Below are 27,934 nucleotides of genomic sequence, written 5' to 3' on the forward strand. Positions count from 1 at the left end.
TATATATATATATACATATATATATATATACATATATATATATACATATATATATATGCCATTATCTTGTTATAAAAATTTTACAACTATGGCATTGCCTAATCACAACATGACTAGAGAAATGTTGGCTGCTCAGGCACACTATTCAACTTGGAATTCCAGATATCATCAACTCTAATGCTGTCCCCATCAACAATAATGCTAAAACTCTGGATTATATTATATGTCTCATGTGTATTCTAGTTCATGCCGGTTTCTTTAATCAAACCTAGACTAATGATAAAGAAGAAGAGAGTTATTTACTTACTCCACCTTCACGTCTCCTTCTTAAAAATGAACGATTGAATCAAATCCCCTTTCTGAAAATGCAACTAGATCCAAATGTCATGTATCCATCACACTTACTTAGCAAATCGATCAAGAATGCTGATGACGGCCGGATTACTCCATTTGCAATTGCTTAGGGAAGGACCCAAAACTTAACCGTCAATTTAATGAAGCCATGGCTAGTGATTCCCAATTGGTTATAAGTGTGGTGATTGAAATTGTAAGGGAGTTTTTGAAGGATTAATATTATTGTCGAGGCACTTCTCGAAATAAATTGCATTGTCTTTGATTTTCCACATGTCATTGAAGGATATAGAGGGATCAAGAACCCGAGCTATGTGGGAGGAGACATGTTTAAGTCTATTCCTTGTGCCAATGTGATTTTACTTAAGGTAACTTTGTCATACAAATATTACTCCATTTTATATATTATTACTTCAACTTTCTTCTCTATATCAAAATAGAGCTATTTATGTTAATGGTTTATGCTTGATGACAAATGATCAATAAGTAGTGGATATTACATGATTGGAGTGACAAAGAATGCATCAAAATATTGAAGAAATGCAAAGACGCAATTCCAAGCAAGGACAAGGGAGGGAAGGTGATCATCATTGACATGGTATTGATGGATCGTAACCTAGAGAAAGGAGATGAAAAGATGGATCATTAACCTAGTGCTGGTTTTAGTTACTACAACATTATTCCTATTATGGGATTGAGATCTATTGTTGAGGTTTTCCCTTAATCTATGGAATAGGATATTAATAAGATACTTTCTTGTGTTACATAGGAAAAGTGGCATTCCTCATTGTTATTCAACCTATATTATAAGATTAGCCTAAAACGATAGAAACAGAATAAGATGAAACAGAAAGTAAATATAATACAAGAAGTAATCCGAGTCCACCGAAACTACTGTGTGTCCTTAAGAAATTCAATCCTCTCACTGTACCCGAGGTTATGGATTAAATTCTTCCAAGATAAAATGGATTAATCCTGTTAAAGAAATAGCGGTACCTCAAATTTCTTTAACTTCAGCGAACTTCAGAACAGGAACAAGTCACACAGACTTAGTCAATCAACATTTGATTTATTTGAGAGAAAAAATTTATGCAGAGTAGGAAAATTCAGTGTTTGAAAAAACGAAAATTAACTTCCTTTTATAGCCATTTTCAGAAAGAAACGTGTCTGTTCAAACCCGTTTATCCAGAAAGTTGTGTCTTTTGAAAAAATAGAAACTTTTCAGAAAAATGTGTCTGTTAGGAAAATAACGGCTTTTCGAAAAGAGTAACAACTTTTTAGAATGTTACCGTTACCCGCAAATTTATAAGAGATAATATTCTGAAGTCGAAGCCGAGCGACGACGACGACGACGCGAGGGTGCATCTTCTTCTTAGCTCTTTAAGAAGTAATGGAAGTGTTTCCTTATATAAGGAGAACAATTTCCCTTTCTTTTGCCGATATGAGAGAAATGACTTTTCATTTGCACATTGCAAATGACTTTTCATTTTCCCTCCAAAATAGTTCCGTTACTTTTCATATTCTCTCTTTTCTTTTCCCATTCACACTTGCTAAATCCAACACTCATTTCCCTCCTAAATAAATGTACTTTGTTATGTTTTATTTCTGATCCTTACTTCTTTGGTGATTGCAACTACTTCTTTGATATAAGCAAATTATTATGATAATAAGTCATATATTGTCTAGATAAACTGAAAAATATCCATAATTTCACTCGAAAATACTCTTTCCTGTACATATTAAGTGTCAACACATGATTAATTAAGAAAAGTATTAATTAGATGCTACTATATATCCACTATTGCCCTTTTGATCTTTATAATTAAATGAATTTAAGTACCAACAATTTTCTTGTGCTATGAACAATCATTTTATTTTAGACTATGAAAAAAGTCTCAATCATTCACATAATATGACTAGATAGAGTATGAGTGTATTTTTTGTTATCTCTAATTTTAAAAATCATACATAAATCGATAACACTTGTTATAGATTATTTTAATGGTCTTGCATGATTTTTTTAGCTTTTAATGTTTTACCCTAACAACTAACTACTTCATGATCTAATATTAAATATTAATTAATAGGGGAAATGTTGTAAAGTTTTCTCTTCATTGTGGTTGTCGACTTGGTGGCTACTTTAAAAATAATTGGGAGATCTGGTTATGTTATCCTTTAAAAGATTTTCTTTCAAAGTGTATTCATTAGTTTTTGCTTTTCATCTATGGTGAGTTAATTCTCCACTTTTTCCCTTCCTAAAATGTAGAATTTGGTCTAATCTTTCTTCGTTCAAATTACAATAAGATTGTATGTAATAAGATTTTAATGGGTATTCTCTTTTGAGTCAACTCTTCCTTGCAGCAGAATTATAGATTTATATTGTTTCTTGAGTAAAATGTTTCCCTCTCTGAAGCTTCTCTAAGTATTGCCTTTTCTTCTTCAGTTTTAATCAAGTACCGCACAATTTTGAGGAATTCCTTATTATCTCTCTGTTTTCCTCTTCAATTTATTTAGATTTTAATTTCTTAATTTTTCATGTGTTATGTGTTTTTCTTTTGAGCTTTAATTTTTTTTTCTCCAATTTCTACAATTGCTTTAGATTTAGTTCAATGACTGATAAAAGTTTCAACTTTGTACCTAGAGTACTTGAATGTTGAAGTTAAATCACTGTCCAACAACAATGTGATTTTTCCATTTTCCCTAGAATTTTCCGGTCAATGCTTATATGTTCCTCGCTATTTCAATCTCATTCACTATTGCGTATTCTGTGTTCATGCTATTGTTATTCTTTATTGACAAAGTATAACAAATCTTTATGCCGAAAGTTATTTGATTTAAGATATCCTTCTTTCGAAGATGCTATGAAATGTGTATTACCTGTTTGATAAAATGTATGAATGACATATTTAATTTAGTTGTGAAATGCCTATTGCTTATTTGCTCGCATTGGCGATTACTTTTGAAATTCCTCGCTTGAAAATTCCTATTCAAGCTTATAACTTGGCTTTACTGTTATATGTTGTTGATTCTATTATTTTTCCATTAAGGAAACATATAGCAATTCATAATAAAGGAGAAAAGACAAGATTTGAAAAAACAAAATTACTAAGAGTTCCAACTAACAGGCCTCTTGAAAATAAGCAGTGACTCGAAATTCTCAATCGCTCTTGTAAGTGAAAAGAAATAGCATGGAAAGGGAGCGAGGACAAGCCGAGCTGAATTGAGAGGAGGGAGATCAGAACCCAAAATAATATAGCAACATTAATTCAATTTTAAGTTTTTCTAAAGAGGAGATGGTGCTAAACTTAGGTCCATTGATGGTTCTTAAAGGGTACTTGACCTAGAAAATACAACATGTTTGTTAGTGTTATCTATGTTTAAGAATCAGTGGTAATATCTGTTGACACCCAATTTCAACCCTTCTCGGTATAAATAGTTCTCGAGCCTCTTAAATTTTTGAAATAATTTAAAATAATTAGTTTTATAAATTTTGCGAAAAATATAAATTTTGCATTATTTTAAATACTTTTGCCATTTTCTTATAACCACACGAAGTGAGTGCCGAATAAATTCTGAAAGATTATTCAAAAAGACATAGCCTAAGAAACATGCTGAGAGGTTTGCACTTGAACCATAAAATAAGTAAATTTGTTTCGACTAGAATTTTATTCAAAGCGGAGATACCAACATAAACAGGGCAAGATACGCTAGGCAGAGATAACCATAGGGAGATCAAATCACCACGAAATCATCACAAGGAAACGCCACTACGGCAAGCGACTTATCTAAATGAAACCAAACTAAAATCAAAATAGAAAAAAAAAAAGGTAACAGAACTTAGACTAACTTGTTGTCATCCCCATTATTGGACCGAATCTGAGCAAATAAACTTTAGGACATGATAAACTAACATGCTAATTTTGGAGACTGAAAATGAAGACTAGACCTTGATAACGACTCTATAAAACAACCAAACGGATAGTTGAAACGGGCAGCGAAAATGAGACGCATGAACTCAAAAACAAGAGCAAATGTACACGCAAACTCGGAAAATTGAAGCATTAATTTTATTCTTTCACCATGGTGAAGGAAAGAAGGACATAGTGAATTCCAAGCAGTAAAATGAACCAGATGACATGCCAGAAATAAACTCAAGGAGAAAAACGAGCATACAGGTAACTTCAAGTGCAAAATAGAGGCCAACAAATATTTAAATCTTTAACTCGGTATTATGCTCTGAAATGACTAAGAATATACACATCATCACTCATTTAGTAGCAATCAACAGCCAACAATCACACATAGAAAAAGAGATGAAATACTATTGCGAAAGATAAGATATTACCTTTCTAACTGCAGCCACTCCAGGACAGCACGAGTTTGGAGATGAGGACAACTACCACCACGCAAGCACAAACACAAATTGAAACTCAGTCAAGAGACCAGTGATGGGTGAAAAAAAAACTCGACCCTATGCGAGCTGACTTTCTTCCAAAATTTCTTCGACTTAAGAAAAAAAATTCCTCTCAAATTCCCTCTTTAAAAAAAATCCACTGTTTCAATGTAAAGCAAATTCAAAGAACAGAAACAAAAATTCACGAAAAAATCCCCCTTCTCTCAACAGCGAAACAATTTTTCTTTTTTTTTATACGAAAAATATAATTATGTATAAGTCTCCAACCTTTTTAGAGTCGCCACTTAATTTATAAGAAAAATGTTGTTTTCAAAAGACTTAACACAAGAAACCATTTTGAAAACATTTAAAAGGGTTCGGGGGTTCCTATTAACGTCTTAGGAAGGTTTTGAAAAGCACCTAAGACGTCCGCTAACATACGGTTATCCAACAACCAACTAGTTAGCTTAACTTAGTTGAAAATTGTTTGAAAGTGAGCTTCTTAATTTTTATGTAAGCGAAACTTATAAATTTGAAATATTATTAATTTCAAGCCTTGGTTCAGTTTTAAGTTAATAAAACAGTATGGCCTTCGACGAGGATTTAGAGTTTTTTCTAACTTTAAGCTAACTACAAATAAACGCAAACACATAGATGATAAGATAAGAGGAAGAGAGAGAGAGATTTGGGTCCAAATCCGGGTTCTGTTCGTCTTGATCGGAATTTTGGACCCACCTGTTTTGGGCTTTTTGAACCATTTTTTGTTTTGGGCTCTTGGCCCACTTCACCTGTACCTGTCCTAAATTCTAAAAATACAATAAGTTAATAATTAAGTGGGTTTAGTCCCAACAACAACAAAATACAAATTTTAAGGAAAAAAAACAAAGTTTGGGTCCTAATGACCCAATTTTTTTACTCTTCAATTGACTCCATATTCTTCAATTTTGCGGGCTTGTACATCAATTTTCGGGTGGGAGACTCGAAAAGAAGAGTTAAGCCTTTGTACAAGAAGTGGGTTTGGCATAGAGAGAAAAGCGAGAATTATTCATCAAGTAAAAGTCTTCAAGATCGATAGGTTTGCTAAGTTCAAGAAGTTCTTGAGTTAGAAAGTTTTGAATGTGTAAAACTATTTTCTTGATTCATTGTTGAGTTGTTAGTTACAATTCTTCGTACAAGAAGTGGGTTTGACTTCTTGTAGGGTTGAGCTTTAGTGAGGTTTGTAACAAAAGGTGGGTTTGGCCTTTTGGATAGTAGAAGTAGTCGATTATAGTTAATCGAGAGTTGTTGTAGTGGTGAGGTTTTTGATTATTGAGTTGTAATCATAAAATCATCTAGTTGAATTAATAAAATGAGGTTTTTCCTTCCTTGATTGAGGAAGGTTTTTAATTTAACAAGTGTTTGTGTTCTTACTTAAAACCAACTTACAAGAACCTGGTTCTTGTTCTAGGGGATAGGTTTCTTCAATTGGTGTTAGAGCAGGTCTTTTCGATAAAAGATTCACACCTTGAAAAGTCTCAATGGAAGCACCACCTACCCCACAAGAGGGAGCTTCACAAACACGACCACCACTATTCAATGGCAAATACTATGGATGGTGGAAAAATCGTATGATGGATCATCTTATTCGCGAAAACCCTGATCTATGGGGAGTAATTCTAGATGGACCAACTATACCTATAAAAACTGCAACTGATGGAATCACCAAAATCCCAAAGGAAAGAAAAGAATGGAATGCTGAAGACAAACTCGCAATCCAAAACAATGCCAAAGCCAAGAAAATTCTGATCTGTGGTGTAGGACCATACGAATACAATTGAATCTCGTCTTGTCAAGATGCCAAAGCCATATGGGAAACACTACAAACCGCTCATGAAGGAACAACGCAAGTCAAGAAGTCCAAAATTGATAACTTAAACAGACAATATAAACTATTCAGGATGGCAGAAGGAGAGACCATACAAGACATGCATACTAGGTTCACTTCAATCATCAATGAGATGTACTCTTTGGGAGAGATAGTTCCTAATGGAAAGATAGTAAGGAAACTCTTGAGTGTCCTTCCTAAAACTTGGGAAAGCAAAGTCGAGGCTATCACTAATGCCCGCGACCTAGATACACTGGCCATGGATGAGTTAATTGGTAATCTCATCACATATGAACTCAAAAAAAACCAAGAAAAAGAAATTGGAGGAAAAAGGAAGGAAAGGAACCTGGTTCTAATGGCAACTGCATCAGATGATTTTGCGGATGAAAATATTGCCCTTATAAAAAAAGGTTCACCAGAATGCTAAAAAGAGGACATACATTTCAAAAGAAAACTCCTCAAAAATCAAATGAAAACACTAAAGACCAGGTTTGTCATAAGTGTGGAAGTCCGGATCACTTCATCAAATTCTGTCCACTTTGGGCTTTAGAGCAGAAAAAGACAAACTCTGAGAAAGGAAAAGACAATAAGAAAGATAAGTTTGTTCCATCAAATAGAAGAATAACAACTCAAGAGGCAGATATCTCAATGAAAAGGGCCTTTGTAGCAATGGGGAATTCATCTGATGAAGAATCTGAGGATGATGAGACAGAAAACAAATCCCTTCTTGCACTACAACAAGAAGATGATTATGACTTTCTTGCTCTAGTAGCAGTAGAAACCAAGGAAGAAAAGGAAACCTGCAGATCACAAGAACCCATATTAGCACTTATGGCTGGATCAGATTCTGAAGAGGACAAAGAAGAAGAAGATATGAATGAAAAGGTTAGTCTTCATCACATAAAAGACAATCTAAACTCATACTCAAAAAGGGAGCTAGAATCTTTACTCTACACTCTCATTGATGCATATAAAACCATAGATTCAAAAAGGGAATTGATAATGGAAGACTATGCATCACTAAGAGAAGAAAACAAGAAGCTAGAAAAACAAAATCTTCATCTATTATCCAAAAATACTGAACTAAGTAAAAAACTAGAGTTTGTAAGTAAAAGGAATGAAGAACTAACCAAAGAGCTTCTTGTAACTAAAACGGAAGCTGAAAATGGAATGAGATGGACCAGGTCCTCCATATCGCTTGGCAACATTCACAAGAATCGTACATCTGAGAGACATGGGATAGGTTTTGATAGAACTAGCTATCAAGTAAAAAATCTCAACATAGATTGCCTATGCATGCACTGTGGGCTGGTAGGGCATAAAAGTTATGATTGTCGAAGAAAACTAATTGCTCATAACAAAAACTTAAAATCTCTGAGAAAGCCTCATCATGAGAAAACCAATGAACAAAAACAAATCCCTACAGTCAAATCTCTTCCCAGATGGGCCCGAAAAATTCTTATTCATCCATTCTTTAAGCATAAATCAAAGTGGATCTGGGTACCAAAATCAAACCCCCGAAATTAACTGCAGGGATTAGTGAGAAGGAAGCAACAACAATGGTACTTGGATAGTGCATGTTCCAGACACATGACTGGAGACAAAAGTAGCTTTCTCTCACTCAAAAACATCAAAGGAGGAAACATCGCCTTTGGTAATGGAAAAAGTAGGGAAATTCAGGGAATTAGAAAGGTTGGGTCCATGGATACTCATGCAATTGAAAACGTATACTATGTGAATGGCCTACAACATAATCTATTGAGCGTATCCCAAATATGCGATAAAGGAAACAATGTACTCTTTATAGAAAAATAATGCATAGTAACAAATTCAGTGACAGGGAACCTGGTTCTACTTGGTAAGAGACACAAGAATGTGTACAAGCCAAGATTGTTGATTCTAAGGAAGATACTCTTAAATGTCTAAGTGCAGTTTCTGATAGTTCCATGCTCTGGCACAAAAGAAGGGGACACATTAGCATGACAACAATAAATAAACTCATATCTAAAGACCTGGTTAGGGGACTGCCAACCAAAAGTTTCAGGGACAACCAAATATGTGGAACCTGCATTCAAGGAAAACCGGTTAGATCATCCTTCAAACCAAAGTTGACAGTCAGTACTACCAAGCCACTAGAACTGCTTCACATGGATTTGTGTGGACCAATTCATGTACAAAGTAGAGGTGGGAAAAGATATGTGTTTGTAATAATCGATGATTATTCAAGATTCACTTGGACACTGTTTCTTGCAACAAAGGATGAAACATTCACTATGTTTGAAATTTTTGCAAAGCTGGTTAAAAAAAATTTTCAACAAAGGAATAATTAGCATCAAATCTGATCATGGAATGGAGTTTGAAAACTCACAATTCCTACAATTTTGTATTACAAATGGGATTGAGCATAACTTTTCAGCACCTAGAACACCACAACAAAATGGTGTAGTTGAGAGGAAGAATAGATTACTGGAAGATATTGCAAGAACAATGTTAATCTCAAGCAAACTTCCAAAATCTTATTGGGCTGAAGCAGTAAACACAGGATGCTATCTAATAAACAGATGTATGATCAGATCAGTGTTAAACAAAACACCATATAAGCTGCTAAAAGGAAGAAAACCAAACTTAGAACATCTTAGGGCCTATGGGTGTGTACGGTTTATACACAACAATGATAAAGACAATTTGGGAAAATTTGATGCCAAGAGTGATGAAGGAATTTTTCTGGGCTATTCTTCACAAAGCAGAGCCTACAAGGTACTTAATAAAAGAACAAACCGTGTAGAAGAAAGTGTTCATGTTGTCTTTTATGAAAATAACAGTGAAGTTGAAGAAAATTCAGAGGATGAACAGAATGAAGGAACCTGCTCCAGGTCATCTGAACCAAAAATATGGGAAGAAGAATTCATACCCTCCCATAAAACACCTGAAATAGAAGATAAGTCTGCTAATAAAACTGGTCCTTCTGCATCTCAAGAGCCAGTAAATATCCAAACTCACAGCTGGAAGCATCAAAGCTCTCATCCTTTACACAACATTCTTACTCCGCTTAACTCAGGCATCTCAACAAGATCCAAATTATGTAGCATGTGTGCTTTCTCTGCCTATGTATCCCTGATTGAGCCAAAAAATATAAAGGAAGCACTATTAGACTCTGATTGGATTAGTGCTATGCAAGAAGAACTTAATCAGTTTGAAAGAAGCAGGGTATGGAACCTGGTTCCAAAACCTCAAAACAGAACGGTAATAGGAACAAGGTGTGTGTTTAGAAATAAGCTCGATGAATAAGGTTAAATCATACGCAACAAAGCTAGGCTGGTTGTACAGGGATATAACCAAGAAGAAGGGATAGACTACGATGAAACTTTTGCACCCGTAGCAAGAATTGAGGCAATCAGAATATTGATTGCATATGCTGCTCACATGGAATTTAAACTCTATCAAATGGATGTCAAAAGTGCCTTCTTAAATGGTTATCTACAAGAAGAGGTGTATGTGAAACAACCCCCAGGTTTTGAGAATACCAAGTATCCTGATCATGTATACATACTAGACAAAGCACTCTATTGGCTAAAGCAAGCACCTAGAGCATGGTATGATCGATTGTCCACTTTTCTTCTCACACATGGATACACAAGAGGAAAAATTGATAATACATTGTTTCTTCGAAAACATGGTGAAGATCTGTTCATAGTCCATGTATATGTAAATGATATCATATTTGGAGGAACTAATGACATACTAGGAGTATAATTTGCTCAACTAATGAATAGTGAATTTGAGATGAGTATGATGGGAGAACTAAACTTCTTTTTAGGACTCCAAATTAAACAAACTCCAGCTGGAACATCAATTCATCAACAAAAATACATCAAGGAATTACTGAAGAAATATGATATGAATGAAGCTAAGTCAAATGACACACCCATTGGGACAACCACAAAGCTTGATAGAGATGAACCAGGTTTACCAGTAAATGACACTAGATATAGAGGTATAATTGGATCACCCCTATACCTTACTGACAGTACACCTGATATAGTGTTCAGTGTTGGTGTATGCGCACGTTTTCAGTCCTGTCCAAAGGAATCACATCTAAAAGCTGTCAAAAGAATCTTGAAAAATCTAAAAGGCACAATGAACCTGGTTCTCTGGTATCAAACTAATGACTCATTTGATCTAAAGGGATTTGCTGATGCAGACTATGCAGGACATATGGTAGATAGAAAAAGTACCTCTGGAATGGCACACTTCTTAGGACCATGTCTAATATCCTGGGCAACTAGAAAACAAAATTTCAGTTGCTTTATCCACTGCTGAGGCTGAGTATGTAGCAGTTGCTTCTTGTTGTGCCTAACTCCTTTGGATAAAGCAGCAGCTTAAAGATTTTGGTATAAAAACGGGTTGTATTCCCATTCTTTGTGATAATACCAGTGCTATGAACATGGCCAAAAACCCGGTTCAACACAAACGTACCAAACATATAGATGTTAGACATCACTTCCTTCGTGATAATGTTGAGAAAGGGAACATAGTAATGACGTTCTGCAAAATTGAGGATCAAGTTGTTGATATTTTCACCAAAGCACTAGGAAGAGAATCATTTCAGAAAAATCGACTTTCGTTAGGGCTCATCTTTTTAGATTGATTTCTGCCTTACCAAGTCCTCAGCATATAAGAACCAGGTCCACTCTAGTTGGTTCTACAACTGCTTCACACTAAGCAAGGAAAATCAGCAGTCAAAAATAAAAAATTAAAAAAAAGGAGAAAAACTATTTCTCTATCTCTCTCCTATGTCACTTCTCTGAAAAGCAGGTGCAACCATCAAAGCACACGTCTCTTCGATGTCAATCCCTCATAATTACTAAAACCCCTCGAAAAATAACACCAAAACCGTTCCCAATAAAGCACTTTCTCCAAACAAGCAACCTACTCTTTCTCCTCTTCCACTTTTCAGAAAAATCCTCTCAATCACCATGGTTAATCCTCTTGTTGCTTACTCAGATGATGAAAATTCATCTGACAGTGCATCTTCTCAGGGGGAAGAGAACCCTTTCATTGATACAACACTTGCTCAGGGGGAAGAAAATCAACCTACAACCAAACCGTCTACATCTTCTCCATCCTCCCCCAAATCAGACCTACATCTCTACCACCACCAGTCACAGAATCACCACTACCACCTGCCATAGAATCACCACCATCACCAGTCATAGAATCACCACCACCACCAGTCAAAGAAACTCCATTACCACCAAACCCAGAAACACCCATAACTACTACTCCAAACAACCCCTCTTCTTCTCCATCTCACAAACCCACTTCTCAAAATCTACCTAACTCCCCTCTACCACCATCCCCACATTCTCTAAACAATTATGACATCCTTCTAAGCACACTACACCCTAAAAGACCAAGACGGCCAAGAAAACACATTGCAGTCAAACAAGTTCGTCCGCACAGGCCAGTAACTCAGAGTTTGAATGTAGTCAAACCAAGTGATGGTGCGCATCCAGTGTGAAGCGTCGTCGTCTGGGTAAGTCTCCTGTTCACTCATATGTTTCTCCAATGGTTCTTAATTCTAAATCTGATGATGTCTCTGAGGGTAAAAATTCTGAAACCCCTCAGTCAAAGTCAAAATCTGCAAAAAGAAATGTGGATAAATTTCTCAAGTTGGAAGGAAAAAATATTTTCAAACCAAAATAGTGCTTAGAGGTAGAACTTTTCATCCTTATATTCTATCAATGGACATAGTCAAGCAGGTCTGTGAGTTACTAGGGTTTCAGGGGTGGGAAGAGCTATTTATTGAACCTAATCTAATTTATGAACAAGAAGTATAGATTTTTACACAAATCTAAAAATCTTGGAAGGGGATGTAGTGTCTTCTAGTGTGAAGGGAGTTGAGATTGTGTTTGATTCAACTAAGCTTGGGGAAATTTTACGTATACCATATGTGGGTATTAATGAGTATCATGGGGCTTTTGATGACCATTCTAGCCTTCCAGCTAAGTTTTCTCAAGGTAGGGTTAATTCTAGGGCCCAGACTGTGTTAAAAGGTATCATGAGATCAGTTCATAAGCTTCTCTTTGAGATAGTACATAAGGGAATACTGCCCAGGGGTCACCAATGTCACATTGCTTCCATTAGGGACATGGGACTTATGAATGCTCTTGAATGTAAAGAACGTATTGACTGGCCCACACTGATCATCAAACACTTTGCTAGAATTGTTGATCCTAAACTAGGTTCTCATCAATTAGCATTTGGGAATCTTTTAACTAGAGTGTTTGATGCGTTTGAAGTACCTTTGGGAGAAGGAAGGGTTTTGACTCGTGCAGATATGTTTACTGAAACTATTCTTGCTTATTGTGGCATTCCCACGGAGTCGGAGCAGGTTGCTAATGCTTCTCCACGTACATCTGGTCCTGTTGCTCAATTACTCTGGGAACTCAAAGTGGCAGACGAAAAGTATGCAACTCTTGAATTGGAAAACCAGAATTTACGTGCTGAGCTTCATACTTCAAATGCTGAGATTCACATGTTGAAAGATCAGTTGGTGCAGCAGCAGCTTGCTAACAATGCAAGGGTTGACAGAGTACTGGATATGCTTGCTTCTGCCTCCACCAAGCTCAGTCAATCTTCCACTTTAAAAGCATCTTGTTTGCACCTGGTTCTTTTGATTACTTAACTCTGTGTTGTTAATCCTCTTTGTGTTGCCAGAACATTTTATTTTGCTCAACTGGCTGAGCATCTATTGTTGTTGTAGATGTTATCTAGTTTTGTTTAGCTGTTATTGGACTCTTTTTGATTTGTCAAAAGGGGGAAGATCATTACATCACACATATTTGTCTTCATCAAAAAGGGGGAATATGATAGAATCTGGTAATTCTACAAGAATATAAAATTGGTGTTTTGATGATAGACAAGAAATGCAAATAATTGTAGTAGCAAATTGACGCAGCCAATTGATGCAGCCAAGCATTGGAATTAATTGTCACAACCAAAATTAATATATTGAAGATACAAGTTGATACAAATAAGGAAACCTTAATATATTTTATTACGGAAGGAAGTTGTATATAAAAAAGATTGTACAATAAAAGGTAAAATCAGTACTCCTTGTTTAAATACATTTACAATTTCCTAACCTTATTTGATAAGGATTCAAGGTAGGAGAAAACTCTATAAAGAGGGGTCAAACGCAGATGAAGAAATCACGACTTTCACATAGAGAGAGAAAGAGAAAATTATTTATCAAGTAAAAGTCTTCAAGATCGATAGGTTTCCTAAGTTCAAGAAGTTCTTGAGTTAGAAAGTTTTGAACGTGTAAAACTATTTTCTTGATTCATTCTTGAGTTGTTAGTTACGATTCTTTGTACAAGAAGTGGGTTTGGCTTCTTGTAGAGTTGAGTTTTAGTGAGGTTTGTAACAAAAGGTGGGTTTGGCCTTTTGGAGAGTAGAAGTAGTCTATTATAGTTAATCGAGAGTTGTTGTAGTGGTGAGGTTTTTGATTATTGAGTTGTAATCATAAAATCATCTAGTTTAATTAATAAAACGAGGTTTTTCCTTCCTTGATTGGGGAAGGTTTTTAACTTAACAAGTGTTTGTGTTCTGACTTAAAACCAACTTACAAGAACCTGGTTCTTGTTGTAAGGGATAGGTTTCAAAGAAAAATGAAACAGATCACACAATTCGAAAGACATCCTGAAACATATATTCTACAGCAGCTAAAGACACTAGAAACCACACCAATCTTATCAGTTCAACGAGCATAATCTCGCATCAACAAAAGCAATGTTACTACAACATAGTGGAAAGAGAATCATGTCAAGAGGAAATAAATCATACAAAAAAAACCTAGAGATGGTAACTGGCCAGATGCTCTTTAGACAATATCTTATAACGGTCTTCTGAACTATAGAAATAACTGATGCTTTTCTGATAAGTACTTCCCTAACTGTGTGCATTTGAGATGTGGCTTGCTCATTTTTTAATTTCTAATAGAATATTTATCTTTGATTTTTCTGGAGTTCTAATATACATTATCAAAAGACAATGCATATATCTCTGAAGCTACATCAGTTAACGTAACACCTTATATCGTTTATATCTGTATGTGTTTGATTCAAATAATATGCTTGATGTTTTAAATTTCAGGGCATCTCGATATGAACTTGCATCACAAAGATGGAGACAGACACACAACAAAATAGGAAATTCAACAATTTTCACAGCAAACAACTCTATGATAATAGGCTTGGACCAAGTTTAGATTATTTCTTCACAGCCTTTGCCTTTGAAAAATGTGTAGAAAGAAGCAAAATTTAATACACTTCAATATATATACTTATAAAATTATTTTTTGTATTTTCATATTAAATTACCAAGTATCTATATATGCAATGGCGCATCATTGAATCTATAGGTATTCTCTCTAAAGAATTTATTGTAATTTCCAAATTTTCTTTTAACTATCATTATTTGTAAATAGTGATTGCTATATGGATTACGTTGTCTTAAATGAATGAAATAATGTAATAGAGAATAACCATGTACATTATATAAAGTTTTTCGGGCACGGGCAATATTTATCTATCTAGTTACTAATATATAAAAGGGACTAGAGCTAGTTGCTCTTTGTCGACATGCCCCTTCTGCTAGGGGTATTTTTGTCTTTTCCAGTATAGCTACACTTGGCATTGAATATTCTACTGCTTAATACAGTGCTTATTACTTCTCACATAGGAACCGCCAATTTTTGGTATTCTTCCTGGTAACTCCTCTGCATCTGGCTGTGAGATTTCTATTTGAAGGTTTGTTTCTTTTGTTGAATCTTTCCCTTTAGGTTATTCCAACTTTGTTTTCTTGTGGATGCTAATTGCTATATTGTTTTATGTCCAAATTGAATTTTTGAGGTACAAATATTTGACGTCTTAGGGTGCATACTTCAACTTCGCTTCTTGTGCATGATCTATCTTTGTCTATGTGAATAGAATTTAAATTTTTAGGGTTTTGGGTTCTTTCTGAGCACATGTTCACGATAGTGAGATTTACTGTTTGATTTTTTTCCCGTGCTTCCGTCTGATCTACTGGTTGAGAATCAATTTCTGCCTTGTTATATTTTGCTTCTTCTCTCTGTTTTCTGCTGGCAGAGTAAATATTAGAGTTTATCAAGTTTACATGTAAAAGAAATTTCTTGCATAATGGATTTTTCTGTAAAATTGAATAAGGTGATGGGGTTTGCAACTAATTTGCGTGGTATTTAGTGATTCATGAAACCTCCTCAGGAGGAAATTAATTAGTCTTCTGTGGTGTATTCGTTAGATGGGTTTATTTTATTTCGATTGCTTCTTACTTTTAATAACTAAAAATGATATTATGGCTATACCATAAATTTGGTAGAGTTAGAAAGAATTATCTATGCAAAATGAATATGCGAAATTTTGAATGTCAGAAAGCTAGAAAACAAAGAAAGCAAACAAATCACACAATTAGACCAATAATGAGTTCTACTTACAGAGTTGCAAATTTATGGTAACTGCTTTGTAGCTTCTTGTTATTTTTGCAACGTTATTACCGTATATTGATAACAAAAGTGAAACTCTATAATGTTCCTAAATTGCTAAGGTTAGGGAGCCCCACGCTTACTCAGTACCGGTCACTAGGTTCGATTAAGTTTTCAATAAGTAAACAATGGTTGAGCCTTTTAACGAAAATGATGGCAAAGAGGCATCTTTACCTGCACCAACGAAGTTGAATACATTCTTTTTATATCTTTTTCTGATCTCCAACATTAACTTTTATGTGTTGAATTTGGTAAGCTTTCTCTTCAGATCATCGGCTCTTTCTCCCTCTATTTTGGTAACTTTTATGTGTTGGTTAGATGTTTAGTTGTGCTTGGAAGTGATATCAAGTTTAGGATTTGTAAACATCACAACAGTTGCTGGATCTTTGTACATAAGATGCCTTATAACTGATTTTTACTTTTTACAAGTGATGGATTTAAAGATGAGCAAACGGAAAATGTCGTATTGATTTTGAAAGTTAAGAGTACAAAGACGAATAAAACATGCTGCAGTTTTTTGTTAAAATATTCTATTACATGTTTAATCTTTTACAAAATACATATATTTTTCTGCAGAGGCAAACATCGACTGTAAACGACTGGTGCATGTATGATTGTATGATCGACTACCTCAACAAATTTCTCTCTTTACTCCCTTTTCCTATAAATACCAAATTAGCAATGAATATTGTGTCTCCTACATCTTCTGTATAGAACATACAAATGCAGTTTCTAATGGAATATGAAGTACAATTGTCAATTGTCCATAATATTTTGCCCGAATACTTGTAAATCTTAAGTGGTTGTTCATTTGCATTCGACTGAAACGTATAGATGCTGATGTTTTGCCGCCTTTTTTTACTGACAAGAAGCACGTCTCTAGATAACATATACAGTTTTTGCTTAAAATTAAACGTACACACTATTTCCAATAGAATTACTTGGCCCGTGCTGGCATAGGGCCCTTCATCTAGTATATTATTTATTATTACTACTATATAGAAGCACGATGAATTAGGACGAGCAAGGTAAATTTGTCATTTTACCTTAAAGAAAAGACAAAATATATGGCAAATCTGTCATCCTACTTGAAATACAAAATAGATAATTATGTAACTTTTTCTCAACTTTCTAGAAGAATCCATTCTTTCATATCTTTGTACCAAACAATGGAGAGGCATCCACTCCTTCACAAGTATTCAACAGTTTCTTTTCTCCAAACTTGAATTCAAGGCCCGCTCATTTACTTCATCTTCTCAGCTGGGTATGCATTTTTAGGTCAGCTTTTGTTTCAATATTTTCTCTAGTCTACTTTTTAAAAACATTAGATTTTAAAATTCATAACTGAGTTTGAGATCAAGGCGTAGAAATTATTGCTGTATTCTTATATTCAAATTTTGACGCAAGTGGAAGAGGCGTTGTCCATGGTGTACATATCCAGATCCCCGATCATGTTTGTGGGATGTGGTTTGTTGTATACACTACAAATTCAGTTTGGTTTTTTCTCCCAAATTCTTTCTCTTGATTCTGTCATATTTTTCAATTTTATGAGTTAAGTTCAAGTCTGCAATAGTTATTGTTCTGCCTTAACTCTCTATAGTTAATTTCATTTTCTTCTTTGGATTTTCATTACTGCTTTTTTTCTAAATAGTGAAATTGAAGAATGCAATCGAAAATTAATGGTTTATTCAGTTTTTCTTCTTTTATGCCCAAAAGTGCAAACTCATCTAAATTTTGCAGTGATGAATTCAATATAAGAGGGTATAGAAAGATGTTTTGCTTACATACCAATGAAGTATTGGGCTATTGCCCATGTTTCAGCCAAAGACCCATTGCCTAATCCTACTTGAAAAAGGATTGAAATCTCTTTATTTGGTTTTCATTTCTATTAGGAAAAGGAATGGAATTGTAATCCTATTTGTAATTGGTTTTGGCTTTGTAAGGAAAAGCACAACTCTATAAATAGAGGATGGTCTTGAGAGAATAACTAATTGCTCATTGATATTTTCTTTGAAAGAATTTAGAACATAAGAGAGATTTTTTTTAGAGAGCTTTCAACAAGAGAAAATAGAGAAAGAAATGGGTTCTTTTGCTGCAGTCTTTTTCTCCGACCAGCAATGTTCAGATCGTATTTTTTGATTAACTAACCGTTGGATCGGGCTGAAATTTGAACTGAGTGTTTCTGACATCTTGGTGGTTGATTTGAATGGTGGAGATCGTATTTGGAGGTCATAAAAATCCTTTTTTAGGTCCCGAATAGAAGCTGGGTTTGGGTGGTGTTTCTTTCTATTTATCTTTTGTTGGTGTAGCTATTGTTTGTTCTCTTTTGGCATGTGTTGTGTAGCCATTAGAATAATATTTGTAACCCTGTTATTGGTATAGTGAATCATTTCGGATCTTGTCGATCCCGTGGTAATTACCTTCGGTTTGAAGGGTGTTTCCACGTTAAACTTGGTGTTCTTTGTTGTTAGATTTTCGTTTTCATTTTTTCGTCATAAAAACTTGTATTAGAGCCAGGTTATCTACATGGAGGGGAATATGAGTAAGATGGTATGTCTAAACGGAAGAAACTACAACATATGAAAAAGCAAGATGAAAGATCTATTGTTCGTGAAGAAGATGCATCTTTTGGTTTTTTCTGCTCATAAACCCGAGAATGTGACCGATGAAAATTTGAGCACCAACAAGTATGTGGATATATAAGACAATGGGTTGAAGATAATGTTCGCAAACATATTGTGAATGAGACACATGCCAGAACATTGTGGGAAAAGTTGGAGACACTTTACGCTTCAAAAACTGGCAATAACAAGTTGTTCTTAAAGCAATTGATGACCTTTAAATACAAGAAGGGCAATCCTATTCTTGATCATATAAATGATTTTCAGGGTATTCTTGATCAGCAATTAGGAATGGGTGTTAATTTTGATGATGAAATACAAGGACTTTGACTTCTTAATACTCTACCGGATTCTTGGGAAACTCTTTCTGTTTCTTTAACAAATTATGCCACTAGTGGAAAGGTGACTATGGAATATGCAAATAATGGTGTGTTGAATAAAGAGGTTAGAATAAAATCTCAAGAAACATCTTCACATTCAGATGTTCTATATACAGAAGACCGAGGGAGACATAAGACAAGAGATCCGAGGAGTAGAGGTAAAAGCAGAAGCAAGTCGAAGTTCAAGAATCCAAATATTATATGTTATCATTGTGGAAAGAAAGGACATTAAAAATTTTTGTAAACAATTGAATCAAGATCTTAAAGAAGGGAAGAAGGAAAAAAACAATGGAAATAATGTTGTTGCTGTTTTCCAAGATGACCTTCTCTTCGCTTGTGATAAAGACGTCATCAATTATGTATCTCAAGATACAAGTTGGATAGTAGATTCTGGAGCCACATCACATGTCACACCAAGAAAAGACTTCTTTTCATCTTATACTTATGGTAACTCTGAGGTGTTAAAGATGGGTAATGCTGGTGAGGTTAAGGTGTTTGGTATTGGCACTGTTTGTTTGAAAATCAATAACGGTTCAACGTTGGTCCTTCAGAATGTCAAGCATGCTCCAGAAATTCCCTTAACTTTTATCTCTGTAGGACAACTAGATGATGATGGCTATCATAATGACTTGTGCAATGACAAATGAAAGCTCACCAAAGGCTCACCGATTTTAGCTCGAGGAAGGAAACATTCAAATATATACGTGACACAAGGATCGATTCTTGGTAACTCTATAAATTTGGTGGAGAGCAAGACTTTATCAGAATTGTGGCACAAGTGGCTTAGTCATATGAGCGAGAGGGGGATCACCTGTTTGGCTAAGAAGAATTTGCTTGCTGGTATGAAACAAACAAAGGTGAAAAGATGTGTTCATTGCTTAGCAGGGAAACTTTCACAGTCATCCTCCTTCAAGAAAGTCTGAGCTATTGGAGCTAGTACACTCAGATTTTTGTGGTCCTTTCAAAGTTAAGTCAAAAGGTGGTGCACTTTACTTTGCTACTTTCATTGTGTTTAAATAGTTTCAAGCCTTATCTGACAGATAAATAGGAAAGAAATTAAAATGTATTCGCACTGATAATGGTGGTGAGTATATTTGTCCCTTTAATAACTACTGTAAATCGCAAGGAATTCGTCATCAGAAGAGTCCTCGAAAGGCTCCTCAATTTAATGGTTTGGTAGAGAGGATGAACAGAACTTTAGTTGAGAGAATTAGATGGGTGCTTTCAGAGGCTAAACTTCCAAATTCTTTTTGGGCTGAAGCACTTAACACTGTTGCTTATGTTATCAATTTTTCTTCTGTTTCTTTTGATGGTGATGTTCCAAACATAGTTTGGTTTGATATGGATGTTTCTTATGATCACTTGAATGTGTTCGGGTGTAAAGCTTGTGTGCATGTTCCAAAAGATGAGAGGTCGAAATTGGATGCTAAAACTAAGCAATGCATTTTCATTGGTTATGGTCAAGATGAGTTCGGATATCGCTTTTATGATCCAATTGATAAGAAACTCATTAGAAGTCGTGATGTTGTGTTCTTTGAAGATCAAACTATTGAAGATATTGACAAGACTGAGAACTAGATTCTCATACTGATGAGAGCTTAGTTGATGTTGATCGAATTCCTATTATTGATACATCTTCTACACATGAGGGAACCCAAGGTAATGATCCAATAATGATCAGAGTGTAGAATATATAAATGTTCCTACTTATGATGTTGTGGTTAATAATCAACCAACTCATGGTGAGATAACCACTTCGAATGATCCAGAAACCTCTTGTAGAAGATCTACTAGAGAAAAGCGAAGCTCAACACGTTATTCTCCTAATGAGTATATCCTCTTGACTGACATGGGAGAACCTGAAGGTTATCATGAAGTCATGCTAGATACTCATAGAGATAGGTGGGTAGAAGCCATGGAAGACGAGATGAAGTAACTTCACGAGAATGTCACATATGAGCTAGTGGAGTTACCAAAAGGTAAGAAAGCTTTAACAAATAAATAGATATTTAGATTAAAGCAAGATCAACATACATTTGCACCTAGATACAAGGATAGGTTAGTCGTCAAAGGTTTTGGTCAAAGATTGGGGATTGACTTTGATGAAATTTTCTCTCCTGTTGTGAAGTCCTCTATTCGTATGGTTCTAGCCTAAGCCGAAAGTCTAGATTTAGAGGTTGAGCAGATGGATGTCAAGACTGACTTTCTTCATGGTGATTTAGAAGAGGAGATCTACATGGAGAAACTTGAAGGTTTTGTAGTTAATGGGAAAGAAAACCATGTTTGCAAATTGAGAAAGAGTTTGTATGGCTTGAAACAAGCTCCAAGGCAGTGGTACTTAAAGTTTGAATCTATCATTGAAATTCAAGGATACACGAAAACTTCTTCAGATCATTGTGTATTATTTCAGAAGTTCTATGATGATGCTTTTATTATCTTACTACTTTATGTGGATGATATGTTGATTGTTGCCAAAAATAAATCTAGAATTGCAGTCCTTAAGAAAGAGTTAAGCAATTCGTTTGCGATGAAGGACTTGGGTCCATCAAAGAAAATCTTAGGCATACAAATCCATCGAGATAGACACAAGAAGAAGTTATTTCTATCCCAAAAGAAGTATATTGAGAAAGTACTCAAGAGTTTCAACATGACAGAGACAAAAGTGGTTAGTGCACCTCTTGCTTAACACTTTAAGTTGAGTACGACTCAAAGTCCATCGACTAATGATAAGAAGAATGAGATGTCGAGTACTCCATATTCTTCCGCGGTTGGTAGTTTGATGTATACTATGATTTGCACTAGACCAGATATTGCACATGTTGTTGGTACCGTTAGCAGATTTCTTTCCAATCTTGGAAAAGAACACTGGGGTGCAGTGAAATGGATACAACAATATTTGAAGGGTACGTCAGATATGGAGTTGTGATTTGGTAGTGGCAAGTCTGATCTAGTATGCTACACGGACTCTGGTTTGGGAGGAAATCTTGACAATTCATAATCTACTTGGCTATTTGATCACTTTTGGAGGGGGAGCTATTTCTTGGCAATCAAGACTTCAGAAGTTTATAACTCTATCTACCACAAAAGCCGAATATATTGCCATTACTGAAGGTGCCAAGGAATTTCTTCGAATGAAGGAGTTTATCAAAGATCTTGATTTTGAACAATCAAGATTTGTCTTATTTTGTGATAATCAAAGTGTTGTTTATCTCACCAAGCACTCTACCTTTCATTCGAAGTCCAAGCATATTAGTAGAAAATATCATTGGATTAGAATGGCCCTAGAAGAGAAATTATTTGAGGTTGAGAAGATACACACTGATGACATTCCTTCAGATATGCTTACGGAAGTGGTGATCGTAGATAAGCATGAGTTTTGTAGAAGTGCGACAGGCATGAAGCCTTCCAAGACCTCAAAATTCATATCGGTATACTGTAAATTACGTCATCTCTATTTTCCTTCATTGAATTACTTAAATTACTTCATCTCTATTTTCCTTCATTGAATTACTTCTTTTTATCTTCTTCTCATTGTGTAGATGTCCTTTGAATCTTGAACTTTTGTCTAGGAAAAAGTGTTCGATTGGTAGTAGTGATGGACTACTCTTTCTTTTTTATCTTTATCGCATAAAAATAGATTGCCCCTCTTATTCGGTGTCATANACATAAAGAGCTTGGACACTATACAAGACAAATTCAAGTGCAGTGGCAGATTTTCTTGCCGCTTTTCTAACAATGGCAATAGGTACTATCATGCTTTCATTTCAAAATTAGCTTTAATTTTTAAAATGAGTATCCTTAATAACTGTTTGCGACAAATTTTAAAGTGATAGAAAATAAATTAAAATCACAAATAAAATATGAAGAAACATGATTTTATTGATCAAGATAGATTGCAGGTACAATTCTGTTGATCCCTTAATTCTACTCTCCTAAGATTTATCCATGATTCGAAGGCCGTTAGTGGCGTATTTCTCGAACTAGGATGATTTAGATTTTGACCTCTCTATATGAATAATTCATCAATTTGTGGAGTATTCGAGATCTTGATCTCTTTAAGGAACTTTGAGATCTTGATCTCTTTATGGAATTTTTGAGATGGATTTTAAGGAAATTTAGTACCCTTTATATAGGCATAAACTAGGGTTTAGGGTTGGGTAGCCTCCAAGAATTCTTATTTGAGTTGAACACAATTTGTGAAGTCACAACTTGAATTGAACACATCTTGTAGATTTCCACAAAATTTCAATGTCTACAAATGCCCCCTTCTTCAAGGCTTGACGGAGGGTAGACTTGTGAAACTCAAAGACGAGGCTTGAAGTACTCATTCTTCCACCTTTGCAGCTTCAAATTTTTTAGATTTGATTTAAGAGAAAAGAGATGAAGGGCAGATTTGGTCCCACTGGGCGTGCCAATTTGTTTGCGACATATTTTGAAGTGACAGAAAATAAATTAAAATCACAAATAAAATATGAAGAAACATGATTTTATTGATCAAGATAGATTGCAGGCACAATTCTGTTGATCCCTTGATTCTACTCTCCTAAGATTTATCCATGATTCGAGGGCCGTTAGTGGCGTATTTCTCGAACTAATATGATTTAGATTTTTACCTCTCTATATGAATAATCCATCAATTTGTGGAGTATTCGAGATCTTGATCTCTTTATGGAATTTCGAGATCTTGATCTCTTTATGGAATTTTTGAGATGTCTTTTAAGGAAATTTAGTATCCTTTATATAGGCATAAACTAGGGTTTAGGGTTGAGTAGTCTCTAAGAATTCTTATTTGAGTTGAACACAATTTTTAGAGTCCCAATTCGAATTGAACGCATCTTGTAGAGTCCCACAAAATTTCAATGTCTACAGTAACAATGGATAGTTGATCGGCTTATGATTGTCTTCTAGTTTGATGTAAAGACTAAAGATTGACTGAACAGTGAAGGATATTTACTATAAGAAATGAATAATAGACCTATTTTCTATAGGGAAGTGTCGATACATATACGGGTTAATAAGATTGTGGCACAATTGATTAACTTTGATTCTTAAATCTAAACTTAGTGCAACATTTTAATAAAGATACTTCTTTGATTATGAATGAAGAATGACAATGATATTTCTATATAGCACTCATAACTTATAACCATTTTCTAACGTACAGAGACTTTATTTGTCTATTGAATTTGTTTTTTCATTGTTTTTAAATCAGTCTCTTGTGTCTTTCATGCTGGCTACTAAGATAGAATATGTAACTATTGTTGACTAATACTGATTCTCACCTTATCTTCTACTACTACTAATCATGGTAAAAAAATATAGTTTGGTGTACACATTAATCTTTCTTTTTTTATGACAAACTCCTTAAGCTCTCAATTTTGAGGGACCTAATATTTTTATCAAGAAGTAGATATATTATGTGCACGTTAGAAGGATAGTTAATTGTCTAGATATTGAAAAGTAATACCACTACCAGATAGACATTATGGAGTATTTCAAATTGTTTCCAAGAGGAAAAAAACATGAGCACACGAGAGGTTCACAAGAAGAAGAAAATAGTCCAGCTTCATGTCATTTCTTGTTTTGCTATGACACAAATAATGATTACTCTGACATGTATACATGTACCTGTTATTTCACTCAAATAGTTGTTTTGTTCTATGGATTATCCATGAAATACTCTTTGTTTGGGTGCTTTAAAGATCATAGTTCGTCTTCACGAACTCACTTGAATGCTTGAAGAATTTTGATACTATTTGGAGAGGAAACAAATTCCTTAGCTAGATTATGTGATGAGCAGGATAATGAATATCTTACTGGTTTGATTATCAGTTTAAGGTGTTAACAAACTGATAAACCGAATCGGTAATTCACAAGACGGATCAAACCGATCGATAAGCTCCCCTATTAAGTCCATGGAATTAACAACTTAACATAGTGGTAGATTTAAAGAAGCAAAGTACCTGCTTTTGACACAAGATTTCTTTTGGAGGAATTCAGCTGTCTTTTAAATGCTTGGCAGATTTTTTTTTCTTTGGAATTAGCTAATTTTGAGCTTTCCTTTAACACCTTCTATTATAATCATTTTTCCTTTGTGCTATGTGTAATTGCAGGTTCAACTCAAAAGATATGTTTGACAAACATCTCAATCTTGAATATTCATCTTCTGCAATCATTTTGTGCCTCACTTCGGAGAGTGCCTTAATTGTTTCTCCATCGTTGCATCAGACTGATCTATTATTTATGGTGAGGTGCATTTGAATTTTGTTTTTTCTTTTGTGTTTGTATTGTATCAACTAATATTGCATATGTAGAGTTATTTCTTTCTTGTCTCTTGCTCCGATTTTTTGTAGTTCATGTGAATTCAGTTCATTGTGGGATGAATTGAACTTCAATCTCTGAAAATAAGTGTTATCGATCTTCTTATATTTCAATACTCTATTTTAGTTTTTTTTTTTGGTATGTGTATGTGTTAGTTAATAAAAGTGAGTACTTCCTTTCATTTTTTCTTTCTTGAAAATATAAGAAGCTATTTTTATATGTCACAAAATTAAATAACATAGTGCTTTTGGAAGGTTCAAATTCCGGTGGAGCTAGATCTAAACACTATAGGTATTTTTCCCCCTATTTGCTTAAAGTTGGTGAGTAGAGTAACCAGATACTCAAACAAGTTCATTGTCTAGGTTAGTGTAAGGTGGCTTGGACACCGAAATTGACAATGCTATGAATATTCGATCATATCTTCTAACTCCCCAGACATTCAGATTTCTCCCAAGAATAATATTACGTCAGTTATTGCTTTATATACTTTGATAGACAATAAATTTCCTTCAGGTTGAACTATTCCAATGGATCTAAAATTTCAATGACAAGCAAAACACAGTTTTCACAAACTACAGGACTAAAATCAATTAATTTTATAAGCAACGAACCAGTGTCGGCATCTCTTTTTTAAGTTTTCCCCTATTTCCTACGCCCTCCCTCAAACTTCAGTCTTCATCATACTTTGGATCTTTAGTTATTTAAGTTATCATGATTAAATTGTCGAATTTAATGGTGGTTGACTTGACGAAAATGAAGGTGCAAGCTAGAGATAGTTCATATGATATATGACATGATAGATTACTTTTTATCAGAAGGTGGGTGATAAGATCTTCAAAAGATAATTACTAAGTATCATATTTTTAAGTATAATGAAACCTGAACGTTTTGCCTGGGTGTCATGAAAGTGGAGCATCTAATAGTATTCTAGGTACTATAGTAGAGCTTAAGTATTATAGTGTACAAACAAAGAGTACATATTAAACAGCAATGAGTTGCGTACACTTACTATTTTACCACTAAATTATTAGTCCATATTTTTTCATGTTTCTAAGTTGCCATTCAATTTTTCCATTTCTTATATTTATCAATAACAATTCACTCATTCTTGAAAAATAAAATGTATAGTGTGTGAGATTTCATATTTGATGAATTGTTGAGATTTTCCTATCTTAGATACATTGTGACAAGGAAGAATGAGGTGATCTAAACAAAGAAACAATCTCCAATACTTCTATCATACTTCTTTAAAAAAGAAGAAGATAGCGAAACTAATCACAAGACTGTAATTGTGTTACATATGTAAACCTGTAATTATATCTATTTTATATATAGATTACTATTTTTATTTTTAGTTTGAAAGTAGCTCATAAATAGATGACCCTTCATGGATATGAAAACTTCTCTTTACAACAATGTCATGTGAACAATATGAAGCTCTTATAGATGTAAAGAATGTGTCATTTTGTAACCAAGTGACATCATTAAATTTTGCACAACTTAAAGAACTTTGTTGTTAAATGCATGTAAACAATAAGATTCTAGATGTGTACAATGTTATCGTTAAATATTGGAAATTTGAAGTGTAAACATCATGAAGTTTATGAAGTATAGTTGTGTCAATATGCAGAAACATGACACTATCAAAGAAGAATGGTACTTTCTTGTGCTAGGTAAAATTTGTTGGGACTTGGGAGTATGAAAATCTTATCTATGTAAGTATTTACTTTTATACAAAGAAGTTTTCATTCACTTAAGGATATACTTTCTTTGGGACTATATTACTTTTAACTGTCCCTCGTAGAAGGCACTGACATTATTTCCAAACGTATGCCCCTGTTCTTATGCAACTCTACCAGTGATGTGATGCATTTTCCAGTGAACTCAATGATTTAATGGTAACCATTGCCTAATGCATGTTGTGTTGCTAAGACTTACTTTATCTAATCGTTGTAATTCTAGCATCATACATGATTATCCTATTAATAGCCTTATTTTCATTAAGTTCCAAAATGATGGTATAATAGTTGAGCACTTATGGAGTTGTCTTTACTCAGTAATTTACATATTTTAATCTAAAATATGGTCAAAGTTTTGATGACTTGCAGGTAAAGAAGCATTCTTGAAACAACTTAAACTTATTTTTAAATAAAATGCCTAATAGTAATTATAAGTGGTTTATGCTTTGTAATACTTGATTATGTCAAAAGTTTGTATTTTTATATTATTTTTGTATTCTAGCACAATAGCTGACCCCTTCTCTCCCAAAGTAGACCATTACTCGAGTTTAGGGTACCAAATAGCCTGATACAATTCATCAATTTATACTTGAACCCATCATGTATAGTCTTTTTCTCTGCTGCTTGTTTTGATCTTGAACTGAGAGGATTGTTTCTAATTGACCAAAAATATACCAAATAAATAGTATAATGCGGTTAC

General features: G+C 34.4%; 2 long non-coding RNA genes and 1 pseudogene across 2 annotated transcripts; all 3 read left to right on the forward strand.

Moving 5' to 3' along the window:
* The first annotated feature begins 88 nt into the window (after nt 1-88).
* On the forward strand, nt 89-1,177 carry LOC107006377 (annotated as a pseudogene).
* A 12,672-nt stretch (nt 1,178-13,849) lies between these two features.
* Nucleotides 13,850-14,966, forward strand: LOC114075172. The gene is made up of 2 exons (XR_003575575.1): nt 13,850-14,474; nt 14,766-14,966. It is a non-coding gene; the product is annotated as an uncharacterized LOC114075172 (long non-coding RNA).
* Nucleotides 14,967-15,204: 238 nt separating this feature from the next.
* On the forward strand, nt 15,205-27,408 carry LOC114075171. Its single transcript, XR_003575574.1, has 3 exons — nt 15,205-15,421; nt 25,288-25,420; nt 27,126-27,408. It is a non-coding gene; the product is annotated as an uncharacterized LOC114075171 (long non-coding RNA).
* Nucleotides 27,409-27,934: the final 526 nt, after the last annotated feature.

This window comes from Solanum pennellii, chromosome 12, assembly GCF_001406875.1.
Source record: "Solanum pennellii chromosome 12, SPENNV200".
In the NCBI taxonomy this organism is placed as follows: domain Eukaryota; kingdom Viridiplantae; phylum Streptophyta; class Magnoliopsida; order Solanales; family Solanaceae; genus Solanum; species Solanum pennellii.